The 21,616-nt window shown below is 44.5% G+C and overlaps 1 protein-coding gene across 1 annotated transcript in view; it reads right to left on the bottom strand.

The window, feature by feature from the left end:
• Positions 1–21,616, bottom strand: part of Tmem132d (transmembrane protein 132D) — a 637,993-nt gene that overhangs the window by 26,537 nt on the left and 589,840 nt on the right. The gene's annotated exons all lie outside the window — the stretch shown is intronic.

The following is a 21,616-nucleotide window of genomic DNA, read 5'->3' as shown; positions in this document are numbered from 1 at the left end:
ATGAGTAGCTGCGTTTACACAATGGAAGGGGAAATGCCATTAATGTTCACAGGCTGATCACAGGGATGATAAGATGCTTGGAACTAGAAGGAGGATGTCACGGCTCCCAGAAACACTGGGCACGTGGTAGCCCACAACTGAGGACCATGTGAAGAAAAAACATGAGGCTTCCAGGACCTGTTCACTTCAGCACATCCACTAGAGAAAGACCAATGAACAGTAGACCTGGCCATCATCTGGATTTGGAGAGACAGGGAATAGTGGAATGAAGAAGTACATCGTCTGCTCTGGAGCCTCCAATGACGCTGAGTCTAGAGAATGCATTCCTTCAATGTATGGAATCTCCATCATCCACATTAGAGAGCCCCTTTCTAGCCCACTTTGCTGTCTTTAGGAAATCTAGCACACTCTGGAGGACGCTGTGCTTACCAAGTGTTCAGCCTTCTCTGTGCCGGACTTCTTGCCTCCTAATAAGAGCAAGCCTGGCGTGCCTGACACTGATTTTATTGTACCATCTGAAACTTAATAATGGAACTTCCTGAAGGTCCTTGTCATATCCCGAGAGCCAGATTTCCACCCATACTATGGACTGACAACAACAAACCAGACAAATGAATGAGTAAAATCTGCCATGGGAGGGTTGTAGGACCAATCCGCCTTCGAGGATTGGTTAAATGTTGGGGATTTTAAAAGATGTCTCTCCAGCTCTTCCCCAAGCTTCTGATAGCAGGAAAGGAGTGGGATGCATGAAGATACTTCAGAGATAAGAACAGAAGGATGAATTGGGCACAGCTATGGTGGGTATTTGATGAGATGGAGCTCTTAAGCGTCCCTTGAATATGGCTGGCTGACCAAGATGCCTACATGGACTGGTATAGTTCTCTGTCACTTTCCCCTTCCATCTCCCAACTATAGTGCATCGACAGTGCCAGCCACAGGCAGATGAAGGATTTGGAGCCCTCCACTGCCCTATGGCTTTAGGCCAGTTGTCACCCGGGCGGTTGAGGGATGGTGTTTGGACCATGCCTAATGTCCTGAGTGGGTGGCTTGGGCCTGCAGGTTTTCCTGGGAGGTGTAACTTTGAGTGTTACATCCAGGTCTGTCCTGGATGCATTATGACAGCTGGCCACTTCCTACTCATCCATTTGAATGTATACACACTGGAAGAGAGAGGAAGGAGGGAGGGGTAACATCCCCAAGAGGCCTATGAGCAGCAGGGACAGGCACTGTTGGGCTGATTTACCCCAAGTGGGTTTCCAGAAAATTCTGACGTGCATTCTTGATGTATCCCTAGAGGACTCTCGGACCGATAAAATATTGCTACCACATTTGCTTTCCTTATGCCTCCTTTAGTACTACCCGCCCCTAAGCTGTCCCTTGCTGTCCCTTTCCAAACTGAAGGATCAACTTGAAAGCTACAAAGCCAAAATTCTATTTCCTTGGGGGAGAAAATCAAGAGACAGGTTGACAGCATCTATCCTCTGAAGGAAACTGTAGTCACATTCTGGAGATCAGCTGTGTCTGCTTGCCTGAGCTCACCATAATGAGATCCGTGGACTGTTGATACCCTCATAGGTGGAGGGTTGAGGAGTATCCCTGGACTCTCACTTGAATATCCAGTCCCCTCCCAGACATCTGTATGTAGCTCTGCTCTAAGTACATGTGACTTCTGTCTAAGGAAGGGGCTAGAATACATAGTTTAGGGAAGATCAGGGGGAAACACTTTATCTATATAGCTATGTAACCCTTGTCCATGCTGGGTGGAGACTTTCCAATGTGGTTGCTTTGGGGGTCTCCCATATTTCTGCTTGTAGCCTCTCACCCATACTTTGGAAGTGAGTCTAATAAACTCATTAGTTCTCCAGGATAAACTTGGTGGAATCATACTTTGATTTGTGGTTTGTAGTTTGTACCTTGTAAGGAGCAGGTAGATGTTGTTCATATCCACTGTCTGACTCGGGAAGAATTTTAGCGACAGCTAGGTTTGCTGAGATTGTTATTGTGTTCTGTATCAGCCATTATGTTTTGCCTCCATTTCTCTGTCTCTGAGGGGGAAGGTGGCATGCCTTAGCTGCAGAGAAGGATGCTAGGAGATATCCCCTCCCACAGTGACAACCCTCTGGATCAACTTGAACAGGTGATCACTACACTACCAGGGTGCTTTTCCTTCAGGGACCCTGCACCTAGTGGGTGATCAGAATAGCATTGTTGAGGGTCAGTGCCATCATCTAACTGAGGAGATCTCTGAGGAGATGCTTGCAGGTCTCAAGTGTTGTCTGTGATGGCAGTTCTGCATGCTGATCTTCAGTCCAGGGTACCTCCTCAGGAGGCTACCAAGCACAAGCACTTTCTAGGCCTTCTTATACACATGAGACATACCAGCTAGAAGAAACCCATATTCCAGGAAGGGAGATGAGAAAACACAAAAGAAATACAACTGTTTAATGTGTGCTATTGATAGAAGGGAAATGGGTGGAAATTGGAGAGAGAGGTTGCTTCCTCATATTAGGGCCTAGGGTTCTTTCTGAAAATGCCACACCTGTGAGAAGCAGCCCCAGCTAAATATTATCAGTAAACAATAAACACATATTCAGAAATGAACACAGCGGTACCCACATGTTACACAGAGCACAGAGCCAGTCCACAATCTAGCTAAAAAGATTGTGTTATAGCTGAGTTCACAACACGTGGCTCTCTGCCCAGTAAAACCACACAGGGAGCCTTCAACTGCCAGCACCTAGTCAGAGACTTGCTTTTGTCTTATATTTTCTTTCTTTTGTGTGTGAGGGTGCTGTGGCGTGAGTGTGAAGGCCAAAGGACAACCTGCTGGAGTCAGTTCTCTCCTTCCCACTGGGTGGGTCCCAGGAACGAAACTCAATTTGTCAGGCTTAGCGGCAAGGGACCTCACCCAGGGAGCCATCTCTCTGGCCCTCGTGCAGAGATTTTGATTCAGTTGGGCAACAGTAGTCTGAACTACACAAAGATATGTTGAGTAACACAGGAAAGAGAAATCTCAAAAATCAAATTGCCAAATACTCAGAATAGCCACCTTCCTGCTTTAAGCCTGGTCTACTCTCTCTCTCTCTCTGGCTCCAGAATTTCAGTGAAAGCCATTAGGCCCTGGGAACTCATTCTAATAATTAAATTTCTACCAAAAAAAATACCTCTCAGCTCTTGGAAACATTAAATTAAATCCAAACTTTAAATCAAACATTTTCTTAATGCCATGCTGAATTTTTCATAGTATACATGCCTATGTGTGTAACACACACACACACACACACACACACACACACACACACACCAAACATTAAGCTAGGTTTCTTCTGAGTGGTTTTAAAATGTAGTCATCCTCAATTTTTGACACAAAGTCTGCAGAGATATGTCAGGACTAAGCAATTATCCTCTGTTGACAAAGGAGTTGAGTTCAAAGTTTTGTCCTACCCCTCATTGTCATGTTTTATTCATAATAAATAATTTAGAAATCATTAAAGGAAGGAAAAGTCACTGCAATCATTTCACATAATAAGAAAAAGGAAGTTTTCTGGAGCCACTCTAAAAGTTAATGTTTTTATTTAACAACAATCAACTGTTATCATAATCAGCATCATCACTATCTTTATCAGTATTATCATCTCTAACATCATTGTCATTGCTATAACCATGATCATCACTATCATGGTTACCATCACCATCATTATCATAATCATCATCATGACTGTCATCATTGCCACCATCATCACCATCATGGCTATTATCACCACTATCATAACCATCATCATTACTATCACCATTACCATCATGAGCATCGTCATCACCATCAGTCATCACTATCACCATCAACCTTACTACCATCGTGAGCACCATCATCAGCATCATCGTGAGCATCATCATGACCATCTTCATGAGCATCATCATGACCATCTTCATGAGCATCATCATGACCACCTTCATGAGCATCATCATGACCATCTTCATGAGCATCATCATGACCATCTTCATGAGCATCATCATGACCATCTTCATGAGCATCATCATGACCATCTTCATAAGCATCATCATGACCATCTTCATGAGCATCATCATGACCATCTTCATGAGCATCATCATGACCATCTTCATGAGCATCATCATGACCATCTTCATGAGCATCATCATGACCATCTTCATGAGCATCATCATGACCATCTTCATGAGCATCATCATGACCATCTTCATGAGCATCATCATGACCATCTTCATAAGCATCATCATGACCATCTTCATGAGCATCATCATGACCATCTTCATAAGCATCATCATGGCCATCATCATCAATCACTACCATCACCATCATCATGATCTTTTACATATGCGGTTCTACTGCTACTGACCTTTACCACACTGGTAACTTCAGTTAAGATCAGACTTAGTCCAATCGACTACAGACTGCACAGTTGCTCACCCCTTTTTGGATCTGATATTCACTACAATAATGACTCTGCATTTGCACACCCCTTGAAGCTCATCATTATGATGTAGTGGGAAATCATCTTATGATTCCTGAGAATATTTTACTTTTCAGACATATTCTCTGTCCCTTCTTGATTCATTTGCTTTGTTTAAGATATAGACATGTTGCTGGAGCCCTGGCAGCTATCTTGCAACCATGAGGTGAGCAGCATTAGCAAGAAAACAAGATGAAAATGGTACTTCATGTTGAAAGGAGGAGCTTGTCTCTGTATCAGCATCATTGAACATCCACAGTATCCCTGTGCTTGTCCTGTGCTACAAATAAATTCTCATTTTGTTCTATTTTTGTTCACATTGCTATCATCAGATATTACAACTGTCCAGCTATTTGCAGCCATGTGAAATCTTTTTGAAAAATTAGTTTTATCTTGTGTGTATGTGAGCATTTATATACACATGTGTGGGTTTATACGTATGTATGCAGAGGGCAGGTGAGGATACTAGATGAATTCCTCTGCACTTGAGAGAGGATCTCTTACTGAACCATTCGGCAGGCTGGCCACTGAGAGCTCCTGACTGTCCCATGTCCAACCTCCACTGATAGGGTTACAGACAAGCACACCCATGTCCAGCATCTATATGATTGCTGGGGTTTCCTACTGAGGTCCTTACGCTTGTCCAGCAGGTATTCTTACCCCTGGAGTCACGTCTCCACCTCATGTGAGATCCTAATGAGTTTCAAACACAGAAAAAAAAAACCCAACAAACTCCTTTCTGCTTAAAATGAAGCTTTATTTCCAAAGTTTCCCCAACATTTAACTTTAGTTTTCAGAGGTCACAGCTATAATGACGACAGTGGGCAAAAGACAAAACAAATGAATTACTGTGAACCAGATGAACCAGAACAGACTCTCCTTGGCTGTGGAGGAGCACTGCTGGGTGACCTGGCCGGGACCTCTCAGTAAAGGGCTCAGCCCTGCTAGACAGTCAATTTCCTAAGAGAAGCTACATATCTGATTTTAACATGAATTTTAATGTAATGGTCTCCAATTTCTAAATATTGGTCACTGCTCAAAACCTTTAATGCCACACTCATCGCGCATAGGCCAGATGTGACTGAAAGACCTGCAATTTGTAACCTTTGACTTAGAAGAAAAAGTGAATCTCATGATATTTATTTATTTGAGGGCGATAGGAGCAGGAGCAGGTTATAAGAAAGCAAGCTGGGGCTGCTTTTGATCTTTGAACTGGTAATCAAAACTACCAACAAAAACAAGCTGAGAAATGGGGTCTCCTCACACCATCATTGATCACCAAACAGAGACAGGGGGCCATGAAATATGAGGACAGGAGCCCTGCCACACAGCATCTTTGATTTTGTCCCACACCAACAATCTCTCCCACTGCTGCTGAAGGATGACAGGTCCAGACTGCAACCTTGACCTCAGGCCCTCCAGATCTGCCTAAGCATAAATGTCCTTCCCAGTTTTCCACCTACCATTTCAAAATAGGTTTTGCCTTACTGACCTGTGACCCTCAGGGAGTGGGGCTTTAGGAATCCCATGTATAGATAGACAGGGGGTGAGGTATCTAATTCTCAAGCCTGTAGGAAGAAGTCTGTCTGCCTGACGAGTGTGTGCTTTCTTTTTCTGAAAGAAGGTGCCCAAGTTTAGTGATGAGACAGATGGCTCAGTGGGTAACGTGCTTGATGCGAATGTGTTTGTTAGTTCAAATCCGCAGAAAGCACATTGAGCCAGTACGGTGATATGCTCGCTTCCATAAATGAGTGGAGAGACTGACATGAGAGAATTCATGGACCCTTGTGGTCCAGCTAGTGAGAGTATGAAGTAGTGGACGACAAAGAGAAACCATCTCAGACAAGGTGGAAAGCAAGGGCTGACACCCAAGGTTGTCTTCTGACTTCCATGTGTGATACCAGGCACACGTGTGCACACATTCCTATACTTCATGTACATACAACAACAATAAGAACAACAAGTAAATAAGACAAATGGCACTTGAGGTTGATCTTGGGCTTCAAAACACACACACACACACACACATAAACACACACACATACATGCATACACCTGTACACATATATATCACACACGCACACCATCCTTACATAATGCACACATATACCACATGAACATGCAAACATACATAAATGCACATACATAGCATACATACACACCACCTTCACACTGCCACACATATGCACACATACACCATCCAATGCACACTCACATAAATGCACACACATGTACATACATAGAGCCCCACACAAGTACATATACACATACCACACATGTACATCCCCACATGCATACATACACCACACATACACAACACACACATATATGCACACACATATATGCACACACATATATGCACACACATATACCCACCACATGCATCCCCCCCAAAAAAACCACACATATTACACATGCACACTACCCCCATACCATGTCACATGTACATCTATAACACACACACAACACACATACACACATACTACATGCACCCCTACATGCACACATAAATACAAAATTGGTGCATTCAAAGAAAGGAAGTGTGTGTGGACACACATAGGGTGTGATAGTGAGTGTGTACACATGAGAGCTTGTGTGTGTGTGTATGTGTGTGTGTGTGTTCAGGTAGGACAGACTGAACCTCGCTCACCCAACACAACTGTAGTAGCAAACCTTACCTTTTGCCTCTGGGGCCTTTACACACCTCTTATGTTTATTTAAAACATTTTTATTTTCATTTGACAAATTAAATTTGTATGTGACATTCAATTTTGGGGTACAGTGTGAGGTTCTCATGTGTCCTGACTGCATGCTGTGGTGACTGCATTATTAAACACGCTTATCAATTTTTTTTTTCTGTAAAAACATTTGAAATCTGTTCTGTTAGCGCTTTTGGAGCCTGTGGTAATTGCACATAGTTATAGGGTCTGATGTGATGTTTTGATATGTGTATGCATTATAGAAAGATTAAATCAAGATAATTAACGTGTCTATTACTTCGCACCCTTGTTTGGTGTATGGAGTGGGAACGTTTAAAATCTAATGTTATAATTTTGAGACTTGTGTTGCTATTAACTACATTTATATCAGCACATTTATATCAGCATCTTTTTTCCCATGTATATACGGGTGGTAGGCCTGTATCTTTGTGGGTCCAGCTGTGTGCACGTGAGTGGAGGGAGGCCAGAGGTTGGCACGGGGTGTCTTTCCTGATGGCTCTCCATCTTACTGATGCAGGATGGCTTGCTGGATCCTGAGTCCTCTGACCCAGTTAGGCTGGCTCGAAAACTTGCTCTGGCGATGCCAGCTCGGCCTCCCTGTTTGGTGCTAATATTACAGGTGGTTGCCATACCAGCCCAGTTTTCATGAGTGCTAGGGATTTGAGCTTGGGTCCTCACGCCTGTGTTTGACCCACTGAGCCATCTCCCAGCCTCTATCTCAGCATCCTTAATATATTCATAGCAGCTTGAACTTTCCTCTGTCTTGTTGATTGGGTTATTACATGCATGTGGCAAGACTCGACTTTAAGAGTGCAGTTTGATTAATTTTGGTAACTGCACAGTCTCATAGCCATCATCACCACAATAACCAATTGCCTTTTATACTAAAAGTGATTCCTGGAAGATTTTAGTTGCTGCACATACATAGACACACACAAAGACACAGAGACACAGACACACACACACACACACATGCACATACCACAGATACACACCTCACACACACATAGACACTCACACAAGCACTACAGCACATACACACATCACATACACACATATCACAGAAATAGACACATACACAACAGACACACAGAGATACACACACACACCATAAACACACACATATCATAGACATAGACACATACACCACAGACACACACAGAGAGATACATACACATACAACACACACATTATAGACACAGTTACATACACCACAGATATACACACACACCATAAAGACATACCACACACAGATATATACACACACACATACACCCACCCCAAAGACACAGATACACCATACACACCATAGAAATATATACATACCACAAAGAGACACATACCACAAGCCCACATACTACAGACATACACAGACATACACAGGGGCATACACACAAACACACAGATAAACACACAAACACATGGAAGCATTTGGTAGTGGTGGATATGAGTTTTGCTTGATAGTAGCAATCATTTTGAAACACACACACATATGATATATATATGTCAAAATATCCTGTTCTTCCTCCTATATACAACCAAGAACCAAGATATGTGATCTTTTTCCTTTTGCAAATTCTCTCACATTAAAATAACATGCTGCAGGAGCAGGGAGGGGAGAATGAGGAGGAAGGAGAACTAGCCTAAAGGAAGGGCACATGAAAAAGCCATATGGAAATTTCTAGAACACAACCTGATTAAAAATTTAATTAGAGGGCTAGTAGAACTCATGCAATATGGAAGAGGAGGCGGAACACAGAGTTCAAAGATTAAGCAGGGATCAGAGCCGGGGATGAGGGAGAGGAGGAGGAGAGGGTGGGTCACCCAAAACGAACGATGTATAAAAAAGCTTGACAGAAACCCTTGAGTCAGAAGATTAATTTTAAAATAATAATAAAAAAAGATTTCTGAACAGAGGTACCCTGCATGGGTGGACAATGCCGCTCCCAGAAGACTCAACTATTAAAAGAAAACTTGCAGAAAATGCTCACAGGGATAGAACCCTACCACAGACTTTCTTTCTCTTCATGACTTCCTCTGGCCCAAGCATTAGGAACCATTTCCAACACTGTGGGTCCCCACAGCTCTTTGCTTTGGGTGGAGCAGTGGCCTTTTGCCTGACTGCACCTGGGTCTGCCTTTACCTCCATTATGAGACACTTAGGCTCCACTCCTGTTTTGTTTTAAAGAACACACACACACACACACACACACACACACACACACACACACTGTATATATGTATGTATAGGTGTTTTGCCTTGCATGTGTTGGTATATCACATGCTTACAGTACCTTCATAGATCAGAAGAAGGCACTGTATCCTTTGAAACCAGAGTTACCAGATGGTTGTGAAGTGTTGTGTGGGCGTTAGGGTTCAAACCCAGGAATTCTGTAAGAACAATCTCTCTTAACCATAGAGCCACCTCTCCGGTGCTGGATTTTGCTTTTTCTTTTAGTTTTAGGATCCTGCACCATCTGGATGGCTTTAAAGTTCTTTGTTTTCAATGTATAGAAGTAGAAAAGCAACCACTAGCTTTGCTGTCAGGGAACCTGTTGCAGCCACAGGAAAGCTGGACCCTTGTCTCTGAGGTCCCCCTCAATCTCCAGGTCAATATGGGTAGCTGGAAATACCATCCTGCAGACACAAATTTTCTCATTTGTTCACGTGGTCAAGAGAAATCAGATGGCCTCTTTTTTTTCTTTCCTTTTTTTTTTTTTTTAATATCATGCTTGGGTCTAGCATTTGGGGACATGCTTTGGAACTAGATGATAAGACCCTTTGCTAGCTTGCAAATGAAAATGTGGGAACAGCCACAGGGAAGGAAGCGAGAACACCACAATCCAAATTGATGAGGAGTGCATATGTGTGTGTATGCACATAGGTGTGTTCGCGTGTGTGCCAGTGTACATACATATGTAGGTGTGCATACATGTGAGAGACAGGTGATGACCTCGGGTGTCTTCCTCAGAATGCCACCTTTCTTGTATTTAACTTACTCATTATTAATTTGGGTTGTTAATTTGCAGTGTTAATGATGCTGCAGTGCATGTGTGTAGGTCAGAGGACAACCCGCAGGAATTGGTTTTCACCTTCTACTATGTGTGGGGTCCTGGGGACCAAACTCAGGTGGGCAGCTTGGCGACAAATTTCTTTACTTGCCGAGCCATCTTGATGATGATGGCTCTTTGAGACAGAGTTTCTCATCTGTCCAGAGGTCACCAGTTAAGCTAGACTAGCTGTCCAGTGCACAAGGGGGAGTGCTCCTGCCTCAGCCTCCCAAGTGCTGGTATTACAAGTGTACACTACCATCCTTTGTGTTTCCACATAGGTTCTGGGGATTGAACTCAGGTTCTTGTTGCTTCCAAGACAAACACTTTTCCAGTGGAGCTGTCTCCCCAGAATGGCAAGTTGGCAAGACTTTAGGCTAAAATTGGAGCAAGCATTATCCAGAACAAGCAATTGAAAATTAGGGTTATGCCGGCCTGCATCTAAGAACTTTCAAAGCAAGTACCATTTTGATGGAAAATGTGAGGTTATTAGGATTTGTCATAGGCAATGAACTCTACATTCTTGTATAGTGTGCAGAGTGTAACTGTCTTGGATTCTTTTCCTGATACTGTGATAAGACACGTTAAGGAGGGTTATTTGTTGACTTGTTTCTTGTTTGCCTGGCTCACAGTTCAAGGGTATGAACCATCCTGATAAGGAGGTTATGGCAACAAGGACTGGAAGCAGCTGGTCACATCACATCTGTAATCAGGAAGAGGGCGATGAATGCATGCTACTGTTCAGTTCCCTTTCTTTATGCACACAGTCTAAGATCCTTTCTAGGGAATGGCGCCACCCACAGTGGGCAGATCTCACCAAAATCACGATAATCAAGATAATCCCCCCACAGGCACACCCCGAGGTCCATTTCTCAATGTTCAAACTGACAGCATCATCTATCACATGATTACACAACAAATTCTTATGCAACCACTTGTAGACTTTGTGGGATCCTTGGGAACCACACCCAAATCCTCTGCAACCATTCTATGGTCCCCATTGGCTTAAACAGTGTTTCCAGCCAGCTTCACGATGGCAACTCTGCTCCTCTGGTTTAGGGAGATAATGGCACTCCTCCCAGAAGAGGCAAAAGAAGACCTAGAGACGGTTTAGACATTCATATCAGGAGAACAGGAGTCGTGCTGCCCTGTGGGGTTCACATGCTGGTTTAAAACTCTTTGTTTACTGTGTGTTTTGCCTGCTCCTTAAAGTGTTTAAAGTCTTTATAAAGATGGATGAGGCTTGTGCTTTGAATTTTGGGTTTAGAAAATTATGATTAAGTTCATAGTCAACATTTAAATCTAGCCAATTGAACACAAATCTGTGAAACGTGTTAAAACGAAGAGTTTTACAGTTCCCGGTCTTGTGAGCAGTGCGTATTGATTTGGAGAAAAGGAAACTGATAGTCAGGACAATGAACAGGGTCCCTCCCTGTTTAATGGCTGAAGACAGCATGGGACACTGCCCACCTTCCCCTGTTTTAGAGTCGAAGCCTCACCCTTTTCTGACCTCATCTTTGGCAGCTGAGGATGGCTTGCTAGGTTGGCAGCGGGCTACTCAAGATGTGAGGAATCCTATGGACCCAGGGAGAGGAGGGAAAGGGACGAGGACCATGTGTGGCAGGGCAGTAACCCCAGGGCGGCTCATGCCACTCACAGCAGAGCAGGGCAGCTCCGCTCCTACTTTGAGGGACTGTGAAGCTACGCACGGGCTTCCCAGAGCTTGCAATTTATATTAGGGAGCTGGGTGCGATGACACTGATTTATTCATTACATCCACAAATATTGACTCCTGCGCACCCGGCATGATAATATGATGTACAGGATTGTAGGGAAGACATGTTCTCCTCTGGGGTCCTGTTGCCTTGACACTCAGCAGTCTCATATCTTTTAATAAGTATTTGGTGATTGGATAGAAGTTTGTGCATTTATAAATAAAACATAATAGCTTAGAACTTATTCTAATGATTCTTTTTCTCCCTCAGGATCACATTGTTGTGATATTTTCCATGCTGTCTATATCTGGCTCGAGAACAGATGGTAGGTATGATAAGCCCTTTTTCACATCTACTTGTTCTCTCTCTCTCCTTTCCTCCCTTTCTTTCTCCCTCTCCCGCCTTCCTCTTTCTGCTCCTCTCTCCCCACTCCCTTAGTTCTTTCCTTCCCTTCTTTCAACCAGAACCTTCTGATTCCCTACAGATGACATCCAGAGTCTGTCAGTATGAGTTCTGGGTGTTTGGAATGCCCATTGGCGAAGGATGCTTGGGATGGGTTTCAGCTGCTGTGCTAGAGCCTTTTTTTACTGCTGTGAAAAAAAAAATCCCTATGAGAACTACTTTAAAAGGAGGAAGGGTTTATTCCGGCTCATGGATTCAGAGGATATACTTCTTTACAGAGGGGAAGTGGGAGGCAGCTGGTCGCACACTATCTTCAGGAGAGAGAGAGAGAGAGAGAGAGAGAGAGAGAGAGAGAGAGAGAGAGAGAGAGAGAGAGAGAGAGAGAGAGAGACTTAGAGACAGGGACAGAGAGACACAGAGAGAGAGACACACACAGAGAGAGGCATAGAGACAGACACATATAGACAGAGTCATAGAGACAGGGACACAGAGACACAGAGAGGACAGAGAGGCAGAGAGACACAGAGAGGCAGAGAGAGACAAACTCAGTCAGTCATAGAGACAGAGACAGAGACACAGAGAAAGAGTCAGAGAGAGACAGATTCAGAGACAGACAGACAGAGACATAGATACAGGGACAGAGAGACTCAGAGAGACAGAGACAGAGTCAGGAAGTGGGTCCCTGTCAAAGCTACAAAGTGTCAAAGCCAAATCCACTTTCTCTAGGCAGAAGTCCATCTCCTCAAGGTTCCAGGACATTCCAAGACATCGCCACCAGCTGGGGACCAAATGTTCAAAGACATGAGCCCATCCTGGACACTTCACTTTCAAAACACAAGCACCAACTGGTTTCTGAGAGTTCAGTAATGGCTCCCCGTTTCTCAGTGCGCACCCTATTGAAAAGATTCACTCTCGCTATGGTTTTGATCACACTTTCTCATTTCCAGCTTTTCAGACTCAAGGGCAGGTAGCAAATTGCTAACCACAAAAAGAACAAGCAGCCCATGAGCTCACCTAGGGTTTCCTCTTCAGACACATGCCGCTGGCACCGAGTGCCACTTGTTATAAAGCACACACAGTCATGATTCCTTACAACTGTTAACGTGAACTATGTGCAAGAATACACAGATACTGGGGCTTGGATAGTTCAGTGGGGGAGTATTCACTGCGTAAGTATGAGGATCTGAGTTCAAATCCCCAGCATCCACATAAAAAGCTGGCCACGGTAGCCTGTCTCTGTAATCCTAGCACTGTGGGATGGAGGAAGGTGGGGACCGGAGGGAAGACCCTTAAAATTCACTGGGAATCTAGATTAGCCATTTGGTGAGCTCAATGAGAGACCATCTTCAAAAAAAATAAAAATGCGGAGACCCATCAAAGGTGTCAGCTTCTGGCTGCTACATACACAAACATATAGAACCACACACATGTGCACACAGGCACGTGGTATAGCACAGAGAGAATACACAAATGCGAGTTCTTTTCCTTTGCTGCACCAAAGGGTTCCCGACAACTCAGCTTACCAATCCCACATCCCATTTCTATCACACATGCCATTCAATTTGCACCTGACTACAAGATGCTTGGGCTCTGGCTGTTTATAGCTCATCTTGTGATGCGAGGAAGCAACGCACTTTCAGCGGCTAGGATGTGAGTCTCGTTTTCCCAGCTTTTAACCCATGATGCCTCAGTGTAAAAAGCATCATTGTGTGCGTGTTGCTTTATCTGCGATATTCCCTCGGAATGTGGCAAAGGTCTCCTTGGCTTCAGGGCAACCTGATAGGATTCAATTTTTGGAACATGATTGACAGTGTACCTGGATTACCACTCCCCCTCCTCATTTCTATAGGATTCACTTTCAAAGGCGCATCTAGCTTTACGCTTGAGTTGTATCCATTTACATTAATATCACCATTATGGATATAATGCTTATATGGCTATCATAATCACTGATTTTACACATCAATTAATTTGCACCAGACCATTGATTTATTTTTATGAATTGGGGCTGTGATGTCAAACACAATGCAAATAACAGCGTTTGCTAAACTAATAAATGCAAGCAAGACGTGTAGATTTCATCAAGATGCATTAGCTGCGATCAGTTCTTCCCCGATAACTGAATGCTAGCGCTAAATAAAACCCCAAACCATCTGGTCTCTGTAATGCCTACATAATTTTAAGATTGTAATGATTATTAAGAACATAATGTAGCTTCTCAGACGATCATAATTAATCGCTGTTTTCCATGCATGATGCCTAGAATTTCATTGCTTTCCCCCCAGCAGCTGACACATTACTTATTAGAATATCTGGTGAGGAAGAGGGGTCCAGTGAGCAGAGTCAGAACCTTGGCAGAGCATGCTGTGGATATAGAGTCAATGTGGCTGAAAAAATAGAATTTGGGAGAACAGAGAAGTAAGATGAGGTCAGAGAGGAAGGAGGCCATACTTATATGATTCTTTTAAAAATATTTTTATTTGTGTGTCTATGTGTGTGCCAGCATGATTATCTATCTATCTATCTATCTATCTATCTATCTATCTATCTATCTATCTATCTATCCATCTATCCATCCATCCATCTATCCATCCATCCATCCATCCATCCATCCACCCACCCACCCAGCTATCTATCTATCTATCTATCTATCTATCTATCTATCTATCTATCTATCTATCTATCTATCTATCTATCTAACTAACTAACTATCTATCTATAATGTACAGTACCTACAGGAAAGAAAGGGTGTCAGGTCCCATGGAGTTACAGGCAGTTGTGAGCTGCCATGTGGATACTTGGAACTAACCTTGGATACTTGGGAAGAGCAGCCAGTGCTCATAACTACTGAGCAAACTTCTCTAGCTCCTGATCACAAAACTCTGAGACTCAGCGATGAGGAGGGAAAGCATATAGTTTTGGGAAAGGTGATCTGAAGATGGTAACACTAAGGACCAAATGGCTACAGAAGGAGGCATAGAATTCATGCAGAAGATGATGATGGTCAAGAATAGTGATGAGAAAGGAACAAAGGGCCTCTTAAGATAGAGAAGGGATTTGGGCTGGAGATGTAATTCTGCTGTTACAGTGCAAACCCATGAGAGACAAGAGGCCCTGGGCCCAACTTCCAGTACTATACAAAACTAGGCATCGTGATTCATGCTGTAATTCCAGCACTCAGGAGATAGATGTAGGAGATTTAGAAGGTCAAGGTTATCCTTGACTATGCCATGAATTTGGGCCAAGCTTGGACAATGTGAGACCCACAATTATCAAAAGGCTTTATGGTCTGAGGTATAGATCTGTGGTCAAACATTCATCTAGCATGTGCAAAGGCCTGAGCTCAACTTCTTGTTTAGAAAGTTATACAGAGGGAAAAGGACAGGGAGAGAAAGGGGGAGGGGGAGGGAGAGAGAGGGAAGGAGATAGATGGAGAGAGATTGATTTAGAAAGAGGGAGGCGAGATAGACACAAGAAAATCATCTGTAGGGACTTATTGATTCAATGTCCTGCCTACACAGTTGTAGAAGGAAAATTAAAAAGAGGGACGGAGTGAGAATGGTTCTTTGTTTATGAAACAGAAAACACAGGTGGGTAAATGGGATTTTCCCCTTCCACCTCCTCCTTTCCTTTCTCCTCTTGCTCTTCCTCTTCCTCATTTTTTCTCCTCCTCCTCCTCTTCCTCCTCCTCTTCCTCCTCCTCCTCTTCTTCCTTCTCCTCCTGACATGTGGCTTTGAACATTCTAAACGGAAGCTATCCATATGTCACTAGGCTAGCATACAGTGTGGACAATGAAAACTCAGAGCATACATGGAGATGCACATAGTAGCAAACTGCCTCTGTGAAAATGTACAAAAGCTTGCAGGATGAGCACTGTTATGAGAATGGAACTCTTGAGGGATATCTGTCAGCCAAGCTGGCTTAACAGTGGGAGAGCCACTCAATGCAGGGGAGGGGAGGCAGTGAGTACAAAGGATGCAAGAGTGTTTCGAAGCTCCAGGAAAAGACATCTTCAAGAAGGGAGGGTGATGAGATTTGTGTGAGCCTCCAAGAGTTGAAGGGAGATGTAGGTGAAAAACACATCCGTTGGTTTTCAGAGAGAGGGTGTAGCTTTGCCATCCAGTGAAAGTCAATCCCAACTAGTGATGAAATCAACTCCTTTGGGCTAAGGTTGTTTGTGAACATAGAGTAGGAGGCACTTCAGGATCGTACATGGAATATCCAAGAGGTTGATTTCTCATGATTTATTTTAAAATTTTGAATTAGGTGTATGCATGAGTGGGTATGTGAGTACAATTCCCACAGAGGCCAGAAGAGGGCATCAGATTCCCTGAAGCTGGAGTTATAGTCAACTGAGCTGCCTGATGTGGGTGCTGAGAACTGAACAAAGGTTTTCTGAGTTGAATTGCAAGTGTTCTTTCAATTTCCCACTGAGGCATCTCTTCAGCCCTAAGACTGATCCTTGAAGCAACTTGGGCGGTAGTTGAAGACATATTTTACATAAGCCTTTCCTTTCATTTGAAGGAATCTGATCATACTTACACCTGGGAGAGAAATTTATAAAGGGGATGGAGACATGTAGCTATGGTTCTAAGACAGGAGGAAGGACCTCATCTATTGAGAGCAAGAAGAAAAGTAGCTGGCCATTGTGTTGCTTGGTTTTATTGTTGCTGTGACCAAATACCCAATAAAAATGAGTTACAGGAAAGATTTATTTGACTCATCCTTTGGGGGATTGTGACAAAGCAGCTCACACCAGGACACCCAGGAAATAGAAAAGAGAAGGAACAAGAAAGGGCCAGGGAAAGATAAAGCCCTCAAGAAAGCATGCTTTGTGGTAGTCTGAAAGAAAAACATTCCCCAGAGGCTTAGGTATTTAAATATGTAGTTTCTTAATAGCTGGCGCTGTTTGGAACCTTTAGAAATGGAGCCTTCCTGGAGGAAGTACATCACTGGGGGCGGGGCTTGAGGGTTTGTAGCCTCATTCTACTTCCTGTTTCCTCTGCTTCCTGTAATGCTGATCTCATACGTTTCCTACCATAATGGATTTTGTACCTCTGAAATGGTAAGCGAAATAAACATTTCTCTTAAGTTGCATTTTTTGATTGTGGTATTTTTGTTATAGCAACAAAATGTAACTAATACTTGCCCGCAATGATAATGACCCACACCCTCCAACTGAGCCCTACCTTCCACAGGTTCACTGCCATCCACTGCTATAGTCACACTTTGCCTCCAATATAAGAATATGAAGTCATCAAGTTTACAGCCAGGATTCACCGTTGCAGCCCAGAGTCTGTTTTTCTCAGTTGGGTCAGATTTCTCAGTGAAGGAAGAGCTAAGGTGTGTTAAATGGTGTGTTAAATACACATGGAAAAGAATGAAATACCCATGGGTAGCCACTGGCAAAGAAGAATGAAACACTCATGGGTAGCCAGCAAGGAGCCCATGGAACAGAAGAGCTCTAGCTGACAGCATGGGATCTTTAGGAATTAAATAACTGACCACTGTGTGTTGTGTTAAAAGGCATTGCCCTTTGCTGTAGCATCAGATCCTGGTGGGTGTCTGTTGGGGGGATGACTGCTCCACACACATGACACTATTGGAAAGATTATAGATGCCTTGGGGAAGACTTTGTCTACCCTGCTCTCAAGCCTTGTGGCTCTAGTAACTGGCTTAAGAGGTGGCGTAGGGTTCAAGTCTAACCAATTGGTAAACCCCATTCTCTCAGTTTACATTGCCTAGTTCATAGACTGATCCAATTGGATGGAGCTCCAGGACCTTAACCTTAGTATCAGAGTATGTAAGGCCCCTTTCTCTTTTGCTTTAGATCTAGTACTACTTTTAAAATTATGCATGCACGTTTATGCGTGTGGTTTTATCCATGTGAGGAAAGGTGCCCAGAAAGGCCAGAAGAAGGTGTGGAATCTCCTGGAGCTAAAGTTACATGCGATTATGAGCTGCCCAAAGTGGGTGTTCTAGGAACTGAACTTGGGTCCTCTACAAGAACAATTAGTGCTTTTAGTTGTTGAGTCATCTCTCCATCCCTAGCTTCTTTCTATTGTATTGGGACAGAGTTGAATCTTTTGATATGCACTTTGAGCATGGAGTTGCCCTGATGGAAGGACACTGGCACCATGGTGGTGTCTTTGTGCCAGATGTCAGGTGTAGCATTGTACTCAGCTAGCAAATTCTCTTTGCACTGGTGTTTTCTGCCCCATGGAGGTGTGCCTACTGACCACTCAACTACACAACATCTAGAGTCCTCTCTCTTCTACCTTCTAGTTATTAATCTCTAGCATCCAAATTGTGGCTATTTCCTCAAACATGAATTAGTGGCTATCCCATTGCTGTAATAAGATACTTAAGAAATGCAACTAAGGAAGGGAGGGTGTGGTGGTTTGAATGAAAATGGTCTCCATGGGTGTCATGGTTTTGTATATGCTATACCCAGGGAGTAGCACTATTAAAAGGTGTGGCCATGTTGGAGTGGGTGTGGCCCTGTTGGAGTAGGCATGTCACTGTGGGTGTGGGTTTTAAGACCCTCATCCTAGCTACCTGGAAGTCAGTCTTCCACTAGCAGCCTTCAGGTGAAGATGTAGAACTCTCAGCTCTGCCTGCACCATGCCTGCCTGAATGCTGCCATGCTCCAGCCTTGATAACTGACTGAACCTCTGAACCTGTAAGCCTCCAATTAAATGTCCTTTTTAAGAGTTGCTTTGGCGTTGGTGTCTGTTCACAGCAGTAACACCCTAACTAAGACGATGGGCTCACAGGGAGTGGCACTAGGCCTTCTTTGAGTAGGTGTGGACTTGTTGAAGGAATTGTGGCACTGGGGATTCAAATGCTCAAGCTAGGCCCAAGTGTCACTCTCTCTTCTTGTTGCCTGGTGATTTTGATGTAGAACTCTCAGCTACCTCTCCAGCACCATGTCTGCCTGGATGCTGCCATACTTCCTGCCATGATGATAACTGACTGAACCTCTGAACTGTAAGCCAGCCCCCATCAGACAGAAGAGTTGCAGCAGTCATGGGGTCTCTTCATAGCAATAGAAAACCTAACTAAGACAGAGGGTTTATTTGGGCTCACAGTTGGAGGGTGTAGTTCATCTTGGAGAAGAAGGCGTGTGAGCCAAGCTACATGAAGTCCACAGATAGGAAGGAGAGAGGGAGAGGGAGAGGGAGAGAGAAAGAGAGAGGGGGAGGGGAGGAGGAAAGGGGAGGGGGAGGGGGAAGGGAGGGGGAGGGGGAGAGGGAAGGGAGGGGGAGGGGGAGAGAGGGAGAGAGGGGAGGGGGAGGGGTAGAGGGAGAGAGGGAGAGAGAGGGAGAGAGGGAGAGAGAGAGAGAGGGAGAGGGAGAAAGGGAGAAAGAGAGGGAGAGGGAGAAAGGGAGGGAGGGAGGGAGGGAGGGAGGGAGAGAGAGAGAGAGAGAGAGAGAGAGAGAGAGAGAGATCTGCCAGATCTGCCAGTCTGTGGTTTCTTTTCTCTATTCAGTCCAGGTCCCCAGACCATGGTTCCAGTTCACACTTAAGGCAATTCTTCCTAGCCCAATTTATAGACCATATACATACATACATACATATGTATATATATATCCCCACTTTCCTATTAGACATGCCTAGAGTTTCATCTCTTAGGCGACTCTGCATCCTGCCGGGCTGACAATCAATATGAGCCATCACACTGAGTGTGGTCCATGTTGCTCGTTTTTCTTCCTCTCCCTCCAAGCCCTGCTTCTCATTAGCATGAAGGATACACATCTGCAGCGGTAGAGGAGTTGAGGGGTGGAGGGAGCACTGCTTTGCTCTTTGTCCTCGGCAAAACAATCAAAACACCATTTTTATAAATTTACTTACGCATTTCCCAGAACCTGTCTTCCCTGATACGGCTTTTGCCTTTCTCCGGGTCCCTCTGCTAGGCAGTGATTAAGCTGATGAGCCGTCTAAATGGATCTCTGTGGTACGCCAGCCCCTTCCACATCCAGATGCGGCGCGGCTGCATACAGCCCCCTCCGCCCTGAGGTTGACCTACTTTGTCATGTCAGAATCACAGAAGCCTAAAAATGTAGCACGAACAAGTGTCTTCTGTCCAGAGGGGAAGGACCAGTAGGAATGTAGTGGTCTCCTGATACCAAGTCCTCAAGGGCTGAGATACAGCTCATGAGTGTACTACTTGCTTAACATGCACAAGACCCTAGGTAAGTTCCCAAGAGTAAGAGGAAAACACCAAAGCAGGCTCCTACAATGCACTATTACTGGAAGGGAAGGCTTGGACTGTATGGAAGTGTTGAGTGATCCACAGAGCGGGACTCGTTCCACGTCTCTGCTGGGGACTAAAGCATAGCACAAAGGCCTGTGGCATTTGCTAAGGAGCAAAGGGTTTGCCTCTGTCCTGTGGCAGGCTTTGGAGATTGAACTGTGCCCCGACCCTGCTGGCCCACTTTCACTGGCAACAGGAATGGCATAAGAATCACCCAGGGGATACATCTTTGGGAGCCTGTGAGGAAGTTTCCAGAGGTGATCACCCAAGGAAGGAAGACAGACCCTGAGTGTGAATGGTACTGTCCCATGAGCTGGGGACTCAGACTGAATACCAATGAGGAAAAATGAGAAAGCCATCAGAGCACCAGTGTCCCCTCATCTCTGCTTCCTGGTCTACTCAGATGTGAGCAAGCAGTCTCACACTCCTGCCTCACGGCCAAGAGTGGCTCACCACCACGCTTTCCTACCACGACGAGCTGTACCCTTAAACCATGAACCAAAATAATACCTTTCAAGTTGTTCCTTGTCAGGCAGTTTGATACAAGGACAGAAGAGCCACTTACAGACCAGCTTCCCACTTTGCGTGCTGTGGATGAATGGAAGTCAGAAGGTGGGATCCTAATGTACTATGGTCCTTAGCGAGAAAGAGAAAGGCCAGAGAGCTGCTGTCCCTAGACAGAGAGAAAAGGCCATGTGAGGACTCAGTGGTGAAGTGTCTGTCTTTGTGTGAGCCAGGAAGAAGAGGACCTCCCTAGACCCATCCCACTTGGGACCTGCAGGCTCCAGAGCTGTTGGATAATGTTTGTGTCACCTAGGGTATGAGAACTTGTCAAGGCAGTCAGAGCTGACAGGCAGGAGACATTTGATCGGGTGAGTGTTCCTGTCAACAGTAACAATATGTCACTGAGCCAACACCCGCCAAGTGGCAACCAAACTGCACAGGGGCCACTCAGCAGCGCCCCCATGTGCCTGCAAGCAGCAA

The sequence above is a fragment of the Apodemus sylvaticus genome, chromosome 22 (genome assembly GCF_947179515.1).
Source record: "Apodemus sylvaticus chromosome 22, mApoSyl1.1, whole genome shotgun sequence".
Classification (NCBI taxonomy): Eukaryota; Metazoa; Chordata; class Mammalia; order Rodentia; family Muridae; genus Apodemus; species Apodemus sylvaticus.
Note: the sequence above shows the minus strand (reverse complement) of the source record. Positions and strands in the feature narration are given on the sequence as shown.